This window comes from Mus caroli, unplaced genomic scaffold (assembly GCF_978045245.1).
Source record: "Mus caroli unplaced genomic scaffold, Mus_caroli_1 scaffold_7, whole genome shotgun sequence".
NCBI classification, from domain to species: Eukaryota; Metazoa; Chordata; class Mammalia; order Rodentia; family Muridae; genus Mus; species Mus caroli.
Window position 1 is genome coordinate 7,725,187 of NW_028227262.1, and position 9,281 is coordinate 7,734,467.

Below are 9,281 nucleotides of genomic sequence, written 5' to 3' on the forward strand. Positions count from 1 at the left end.
GGCCTATACAGGGACAGCCCTGCCACACAACTCTCCTCAGTAGTGGAGTTGCTTAGTTGCAGAAGGATTCCATTATCCCTTTCCTCTATCCTTGGCTCTAAAGCCAGAACCTCATAGCCAAATATGCCACATTCCTCTGCTTTCTGGAGCTGGAATATGCCCCCCCTCCCTGTCCCATTACATATTCACCAACATTTTGTGTTCAATGGTGTCCTTCACTGCCAAAGCTTGGTTGCCCTGAAAGTCAATCTGTAGACCAGACCATGATCTCTCTTACCATCATGAGCTGGTAAGAAAGATCACGACCCAGCAAGTCAGATCAGGGAGACGTCATCACATGGGGTTCTGCCTTTTGGATGGATCAATTCATCCATATAATTAATGAAAGTTATTTTGAGTAACTGTGTTATAAAAGCCTAGTTTTTATATGACTCCGTGTATTTCACTATAGGATTCCCTGTGCTGCCAGCATTCCACAAATCTAAGGCCTTGTCCTACGTGAGATACATCATTCTTGGACAAAACCACTGGGGCCAAATAAACATCTTTAAAATAGTAACCTGAGCAATATTTATTAGTGTTTCATTGGCAGAAAAAAAAGACCAATATGCTACGTTGATGCTTGTTACAGTTCTGTTACATGTGCTACCTAAATGCTACTGTCGATCTACTATCCTGAGTTATTTTTCAGAGTTAAATCTCCACTTGAGTCTCAAAGAGCCTTGCTCTAAAATCTGTTTTCCTTTTTGTTCAAAGATTTATTTATTTATTTATTTTAGGTATATGTGATTTTTTTTTCCTGAATGTATGTACATACAGTACCTGTGGAGACCTAAAGAGGGAACTGGATCCTCAGAAATGGGAGTTACTGACCACTATGAGCTACCATGTGGGTGGTGGGCACCAAATCCAAGCCCCACACAAGAGCAGCAGGCACTGTTAACTGTTGAGCCATTAGTTCAGCCCCTAGGACAATGCCTCTCAGAGCCATCTGTGGCCACCAAGGGCCAGAGTCACAGAGGTTCTCAGAGTACTTAGGATAACAGGGTGTGTTTGGAATTCTACAGTGATAAACAGATGGAGGGCATGGTTGTAGACCTCGTTTCTATGTCCCCTGGAGCAGGATTATTTCTTTGAGTTTTTACAAGGTTCTCTTCTGTTATCTCCCTTGGAAATTCTGTTTTATTTTACTTAGTGTGAACTATCACTTTGCTGAAGTCTCAACAGTTATTTCAGGAGCATGTTAGCGTCACTATGGCTAAATATTAAACTTTGATTCTAGTATGCAGGCATGGGGGCAAGGGAAAGGAGAAATATAAAGGCAGTTTAAAATGCTGGCTTTGTAAATGAGAGATGGGTACACAGCTTGTCAATTGTAAGTATATTTGTGAAGTGCTGACTTTATCATATAAAAGTTGTCAGAAGGCCTGTTGGGAAGACTGCTTTGCTTTGCCTGAAAAGATTCCGCAGTTTGTGAAACAAGTCTTCATTCACCCGCAGTGCTGAGGTTTTCCAATTCAGTGATTTACCCACTGGCACCTTTGTTAAAACAACTCACATGTTTGCACTTAAGCTGACCTGGCTCTTCATCTTAACCAATTACTACGTGTGGGTTGGGAAGACAACTCAGTAAACTAGTTAAAGAGCTTGCCAAGGAAGCATGAGGACTGGCAGTGTGATCCTCAGAGCCCTGCTAAAACCAGGACCAGCGCAGTGGCAGAAAACCCCTGGAGACAGAGGATTCGCTGGGCAAACTGGCTAGTTAGACTAAAAGTAGGATTTGCTTTCGAGAACCTTTCTCAGTAAGCAAGGTGGAGAATGATCAAGGACGATTCCCAACATCAATAGGGTTCCACATGCTCATGCCACACAGGTATACTCAGTCACATGTGATCACACACACACACACATGCACACACACAGGCACACATGCACACACACACACACACACACACACACACACACACACACACACTTTACTTACATCTCATACCTCCTACCAGAAAACCCTTCCAAATATTTTCCATAAGATCTCATTGCATTAGTATCCTTTATATTTTTAATATCTTTAATATCCTTAAGTAATCAGCTTCTCATATTAATCGTGTCATTTAATACGTGACCTTCCCTGTCATTTTTAAGTAATGCCTTTGTTTTTTTTCTTTCATTCCTGCCTTAACAGTTGTAGTCACAGTCAATATTTTAAAATTTTACATACTCGGTGCATGTAGAGATTATTTCATACGTGCGTCCATGTTAAACTGCATTGTGAGTTTGTAAGTTGAGGTGGACATCTGAGTCTGTTTCGAGATATGAAAATGCACACTGCACACATCTTGTGCTTGATTGACTTTGAAAACACATCTCGTCCACATTCCCAGACTCCAAAATCAGTTGGGTTCACTGACTCCTCACTCACTTCTATTTTAATTTTGGCTTGAATCTTCATGGTGACTGTGTTTAGTTTTTCTATTCTTCTTGGGTGACCCATGATGTTTTGATAACTTTGAGTTCTGTAGGTGATGCTGTCCCCATCCGTGACGGAATGATGGACATATACATGCTGCCTTGCATTCTGTTACCTCAAAATTCCTTCAGTTTCCCTTATTGTTCTTGTGAAAATTATTATTTATATCTGACAGAGGCCAAATTCTAAAATATATAATAAACCCAAGAAACTCAATAAGCCAATTAAGGAGGGGTACACATATAACTAGAGACTTCTCAAGAGAAGAGAAGCTCTTGAAATGTTCAACACTCTTAGCCATCAGGGCGATTCGAAACAAAATTGATTCTGAGATTCTATCTTACACTCATCAGAATGGCTAAGATCAAAAACGTAAGTGACAGCTCGTGCTTGTGAGGATGTAGAACAAGAACACTTCTCCAGGGATGGTGGTAGTGCAAACTTGTACAGACACTTTGAAAAAAAAATCAATGTCTGTTTCTTAGAAAATTGGGCCTTGATCAACAAGACTCAGCTGTACCTGGACATATACCCAAAAGATGTTCCCCTATCCCACAATAACACTTGCTTAACTATGTTCATAGCCGATCCATATGTGATAGCCAGAAATTGGAAATGACTTACATGTCTCTCAACCAAAGATTGGATTTAAAAAATGGAGTATTACTTCATTATTAAAAACAGTGACATCATGAAATTTCCAGGCAATGGATACAGCTAGAAAATATCATCCCGAGTGAGGTGTCCCAGACTGTAAAAGACAAACATGGCATGTATCCATTTACAAGTGAATATTAACTTCAATGTAAAGAATAACTGTGTTTAATCTAAGAATCCAGAGAGGCTAAGTAACAAGAAAGACTCAAGGGGAATGAGCGGAAGCATGGCTCTCCCTGGGAAAGGGTAATAGAATAAATATTGTGTGTGGACTGGGGGCATGTGGGGATGGGAACAGGAGGGGACAGGTGGGGAGGGTATAGAGGGAGAGGGTAGTATGCATCTATTCAGAATCAAGGTAGAAACCAAGTATAGTGGAAACTGACAGAAATTTATTAGAGTGACCATAGCTAAGACTCCTAGTAATGGGGAATACAAAGCCTGAACAAGCCATCTCTTATAACTAGAAGGCAAGACTTTCAGTGGAGCGACTGGGACACCAACCTAGCCACAAAACCTTTAACCTACAATTTATTCTGACATCATGATGTGCTGGGTAAAAGTAGCCCAGAAACTGTAGGAATGGCTGACCAGTGACTGGTCTCCTGTGAGACCCATGCCACAAGAGTGAGCCTACTCCTTCCACTGTCTAGTGGACAAGAAACTAGTGGCTTGATAGTACAGACCCAGGATGGAACCAAACAAAACTGGCACACACACACACACACACACACACACACACACACATCAATGAAATGATGCCTAATAATATTCTGCTATACTCATGGATTGGTGCCTAACCCAATTGTCATGAGAGAGGCTTTTATCTAGCTATTGATGGAAACAGATGCAAAGACCTACAACCAAACATTAGGTGGAGTTTGGGGAATCCTATTCAAGAGGCCAGACAAGGATTGTAGGAGCCAGAGGAGACAAGGGCATCACAAGAAAACTTGCAGAATCTACAAACCTGGACTTGTAGGGGCTCACTGAGATTGAACCAACATTCAGGAAGCCTGCATTGGTCAAACCTAAGCCCTTTGTATATATATTATAGTTGTATAGCTTGGTGATTTTGTGGGACAGAGGGAGCAGGGGCTGTTTCTGATGCCTTTGCCTACTTTGGGACACTTGTCATCCAACTGGGTGGCCTCATCCTGCCATAATATGAGGGGAAGTGCTTAATTTTACTGCAAATTAATAGGAAAAATTTGGCCTTGTCTCACATGACCAAATCCAAACAGCACAGCATCAAGCAAGAAGTTCAAACAGTATTTCTCCTTCACTATAGTCTAGTAAACAAGCAGCCGGAGGACAAAGTGCTAAGAGAAGACAAACAGGGTCAAACTCAAGGGAATTACAAATAGAAATGACTGCTGTCCTTGGTTAATAATTTTAAAAATGTGGCACAAATTCTTTTGGAGGTACAGATTTATTTCGGTGAAGCAAGAGAGGTCACAAAATTATTAAATTATTAGATAAATGCAAAAGTAGTCTAGTGCTGTTTTGGGTTTCAGACAAATATGTTAGCAGAAAGTCAGATCTTGAAATAAGAAGCTAAGATTGTAAAAGTTACCTAAGTTTGATAATAAAGAAGAAATTATTTTTTTTGTAATGGGGAAAAGTTCATTTAAATGCAGATTAGTATGAGTCGTGGAAGAAGATAGGCAAAAAAAAGAGTCATGGAGCATGAGGATTAAAGAAAAGACATAGGATTAGACATTCTGGCTATGGGCTTAGTTCTTCCTTGTGTATTTTATTGTTTTCTGGGGAATAAATATCTTAATCTTCCTTCAAACTTGTTATAACTAATTAAGTGTATAGTTTGTAGTGTAATAAGAATCTATTTTCATGTGGATGAAAGTGAAGGATAGAACTACAGAATGGAGGGCCACTTCTGGACAGATGTATACACACACACACAGACACACACACACACATACACACACACACACACACACACACACATATATATATATGTGTGTGTGTGTATATATATATATATATATATATATATATCGAGATATTGAGATAGAGATAGATAGATAAATAATAGATAGGGAGCACATATCTGGAAATTTTAACTGAGATGGCTAGGATGTGGGTAGTGCCATTCTATGGTCTAGGGGGTCCCAGACTGAATAAAAGGGAGGAAGTGAACAAAGTACTAGCATTCATTGCTCTCTGCTTCCCTGAAGGTTTAGATTTTTCAAAACCAACTTTAATAAGGGTTCTCACATGCTGTGATTCTCCTTTCGATCCTACTGTCCAAAGGCAGGGTAGGAGAAAGGGTAAATAGGACAAGCAGATGAGGACCTATTTAGAAGTAGTCCTTTGGGGTGATTCCAATCTCTATTGTCAGAATAGCAGCAGTCCAGTTCAGTAGTGTCAGGATACCATCAATCCAGTTCAGAGAGTGTCTGTCGTCACCAAGCATGATTCAGCAGTGGAAGCACTATCCAGCAGAAACATCCAAGCATCCACTGAAATGACAGGAGTCCATGGAAGCAGATATATATATATATATATATATATATATATATATATATATATATGATATAGCTGGAAATTGAGGAGATAGTCTCCCTCATACCTCTCTCAATGAAGTAAAGATCAGTGAAGACATAAGACCACCTAAGCGTTGCATGTCTAGCTATGTAAATGTGCCTTTACTGTCTGTTGAGTGAGTCCTTCATATACTCTCTCCAAATATCATGTGTCCTCTTGTGGGTCTACTTCAGCAAAGTTTCACATGAGTATGCATCACATGACACAGCCAGAACTCTCCATTTAACTTTCTGACTAGATGCAATGAGACAACCTCTCAGTCCTCTTACAGCCTCCCCACCATGATGAACTACAACCCAAGGTCTGTGCAAAATAATTTCTGCCTCATATTGCTTCTGTCAGATATTTTGTCTCAGAAATGGGAAAAGTAATTACTGCAGTGATCGATGTAGACTGTAATCCACTGTGTAGAATGAAAATATGTAAGTTCATATTGTCTTAAATTAGTCTATATTTGGAGATAAGAAAAACCCTATCCTAGACTAAAAATTTACCATGTAACATAAATAAATGAGTTTTAAATTTTCACTGCAGGCTAACATTTGTGAATTACATATAGAAACTGTATGATTTAGAGCATTATACACAAATTTCCTGTGAAACAAATGAAAAATTAGTAGAAATGGAAGATCCACATTGACCAAAGTTCACATCACCAGTCCCGAGGTAAATGGAAATCATGTAATTGAGCTTTTACAAAGCCATCCTATCATTTCCAGAACTTCTCACTCACACTGTGTAATGAGAAAATTTTCATGAAGGGGTTTTAGATAGATTTATATTGACAGGTGTTTTGAAAAGCTGATATACTTGGAGAATTTAGTTAAAACCTTTACATATGTGTGTACATGTGTCTCTTACCTGTGTGTTGGTTCCAAAGGATGTGTTAGGTCTCCTGGAGCTGGAGTTAGAAATGAGTCGGAATCACCTGATATATATTCTTGGAAGATCAGCAAGAACTCTTAAGCAACAAACCATCTCTCCATCCCCATGATAGTCTGTGTAAAGGGCAAGAATCCCCATCTTTCCAAGAAAAGGCTGAGGGACTGTTTCTAGCCAAAAAGATGACAGATAATCACCTAAACATAATGTTGAGATTGGTTGAGTCTTGGGATAATATTTTTAAAAACCTATAAATGGGCCAGTGAGATGGCTCAGTGAGTAAAAGTCACTTGTTTCGAAGCATGAGGACAATAATGAGACCCCTAAATCCACATGGTAGAAATAGAGAGCTGACTCCTGTGTGTTCTCTTCAAACCTACACACACATGCCATGATCTATACACATGCAACACACACACAAACACACACACACATATGCTTTCATAGACACAAAAATCATATGTGGCAAAGTGGAGAGGATAGAAAGCAGCTAAATGGTGAATATACGCACCTGATAAAAGCAATGGGAATTTTAGATTTGAATGCGTGTGTTGGGGTGCTGTAGCAGGCCTCCATGTGCATGAATTACTACAACCTTGCTGTTTCCATGGTTGCTAAAGGAGAATGTGATTGAGCCAAAACTTTTGAGTTTTATGCCCTTTGGAATGCTTGCCATTCCAAAAAGAGCTGGGTGCACTGAGTGCAGTGATTAATATTTCACATTTAACTTTGTGCGTTTGTGGTTAGTCAAGGAGCATGTGGGTTCTTGTTTTGCCATGGCTTCCAAAGGAACTCAGAGTTCTGATTCTGGAATTTAAATATTTGGCAATTGCACATTGAGATGAGATTATTGCTTCACCTGGGTTGAAGCATGAGGAAAGATGCCAAAACAAAAAAAATACATATATAACATGCTTTAATGATATGAAATGCACATATCATATGAACTGAGATGGATTACAATCTATCAAAAACTTATTATATTAACAGCAGAGGAAAAATCATCATCACAAACACTTAAGTAAAAATGCTCCAAAGTTAGTAATGTATTAGAAAATTTCAAAACTTTAATAGTCGAGGAATGGAGAGTGTCGGAAGCATTTTTCCCCTCTGTGATCCATAGTGGAGATTTGGAGGCTTGCTATCCTTTGGAAATGGTGATCTAGAAATAGAGACATTATTTCCCGCAGCAATAACAACTCTGATAAGGTGTGTTTCAATATAGCAATGAACCCACGGTTCAGGAAGCTCTAATGAGGGAAACAAGGTCAATTGTTTAGTTGGTCAAGTGCTTGCTATGAAAGCATAAGGATCTGAGATCAAATCCAAATAACTCAAGTATAGCTGGTAATCCCAGCTGTGCCACAGAAAGATAGGAGGCAGAGGCAGGAGGCTCATGGGAAGTTCACAGGGCAGCTATCCTGGGTATGGAGCAGCAAAGGGACCCTGTGTTAATCAAGTGGAAGGTGCTAACCAATACCTGAAGTTATCTGCTGACCTCCACATGGGTACTTGTACATGTTTGTATATGTGTGCATTTGTATGCCTGTATGCAAACACAGAGATATGTACACACACACACACACACACACACACACACACACGCACCCACATACAAACACACACACCCAGAAATTCACAAATGAAGAAAAAACAATAGTATAAATGTCAATTAAATATCCTGATGGAGTTAGAGCCAGATACTTGGTGTTCACATGAAATGGAACACCAAATGGAAACACCAGCTACATTTGACCCCAGTATTTTTAAAGCTGACTGGTGTTGCAATGCTGCATATATACGCATAAGGGGAAACCTCTGGAGTGGTAACAAGACTTCATTAGAGACAGATAAAACAAGGGCATCTATCAGTAAGGCTCATGACTTTATATTTTGATAATGAAACATCTTCCTGGCTGGTTCTCACACCTGGAAGAAAGCATCACAGGGTTGGAAATAACTAGTGTTGCAAATACTTTAAGGAGACACGAGAGAAACCTGAGCCAGAAAAATAAAAATTCTGCACAGGGAGGGGATGAAATGGTTTGAGTTAGTAAGATGATTCAGTGGGTAAAAGCTCTTGTCACTGAGCCTGAGGACCTAAATCCAATCTCCAGAAATCTTAGGATGAAAAGAGAGAACACTCTTAACACTTGTCCTGTGACCCCCGACAAGTGTGCTGTGCCACTCCTGTGCTTCCATTCATGCACAGAAACCATACATATATCCACACCAACGGTAACTCACCATACACCGATCCACACCAACAATAACTCAAATATTTAAAAAATTGAAAGGATTGCAGCTCCAATTTAAATGCAGTAGGGCAGTCAAGTCTCCTCTTCAGATCCAGTGCCCTGTTTACCTGAACTCGGGTGTCATGATCACCTACTACTCTGATAATCAAACGTGTGATTCATGTCCCGTCACCCACCAGTCAGATTCTCCTGTCTGTGGGACATGCCTAATATCAAAATCTGAACTCCTTCCTTTTTATGCCCTCCTAATTTATTCTATATATTATTTATCAGACCCACTGAAGCAGCAAGCAGCCTATGGGTTCTCTTTGGTCTTTGCTCTTTCTTCCATATCTAAGTTGATTCCCAGATATTGGTGTTACTGGCATTGTTGATTGACTTCTAAAATGTTTTAGAATACATGACTTTACCTAACATGTTTTATCTAGGTTAATGTAGAGATAATGCAT

General features: G+C 39.6%; 1 long non-coding RNA gene across 2 annotated transcripts; it reads right to left on the minus strand.

Annotated features, from left to right (window-relative positions):
* Positions 1 to 2,116: 2,116 nt before the first annotated feature.
* LOC110287590 (uncharacterized) lies at positions 2,117 to 7,203 on the minus strand. 2 transcript variants are annotated; one of them, XR_015047484.1, is made up of 3 exons: positions 7,086 to 7,203; positions 5,363 to 5,607; positions 2,117 to 3,218 (listed from the first exon to the last, which is right to left on the minus strand). It is a non-coding gene; the product is annotated as an uncharacterized LOC110287590 (long non-coding RNA). The 2 variants fall into 2 exon arrangements; XR_002377233.3 differs by lacking the exon at positions 2,117 to 3,218 and having other exon boundaries at positions 5,310 to 5,607.
* Between the last annotated feature and the right edge of the window lie 2,078 nt (positions 7,204 to 9,281).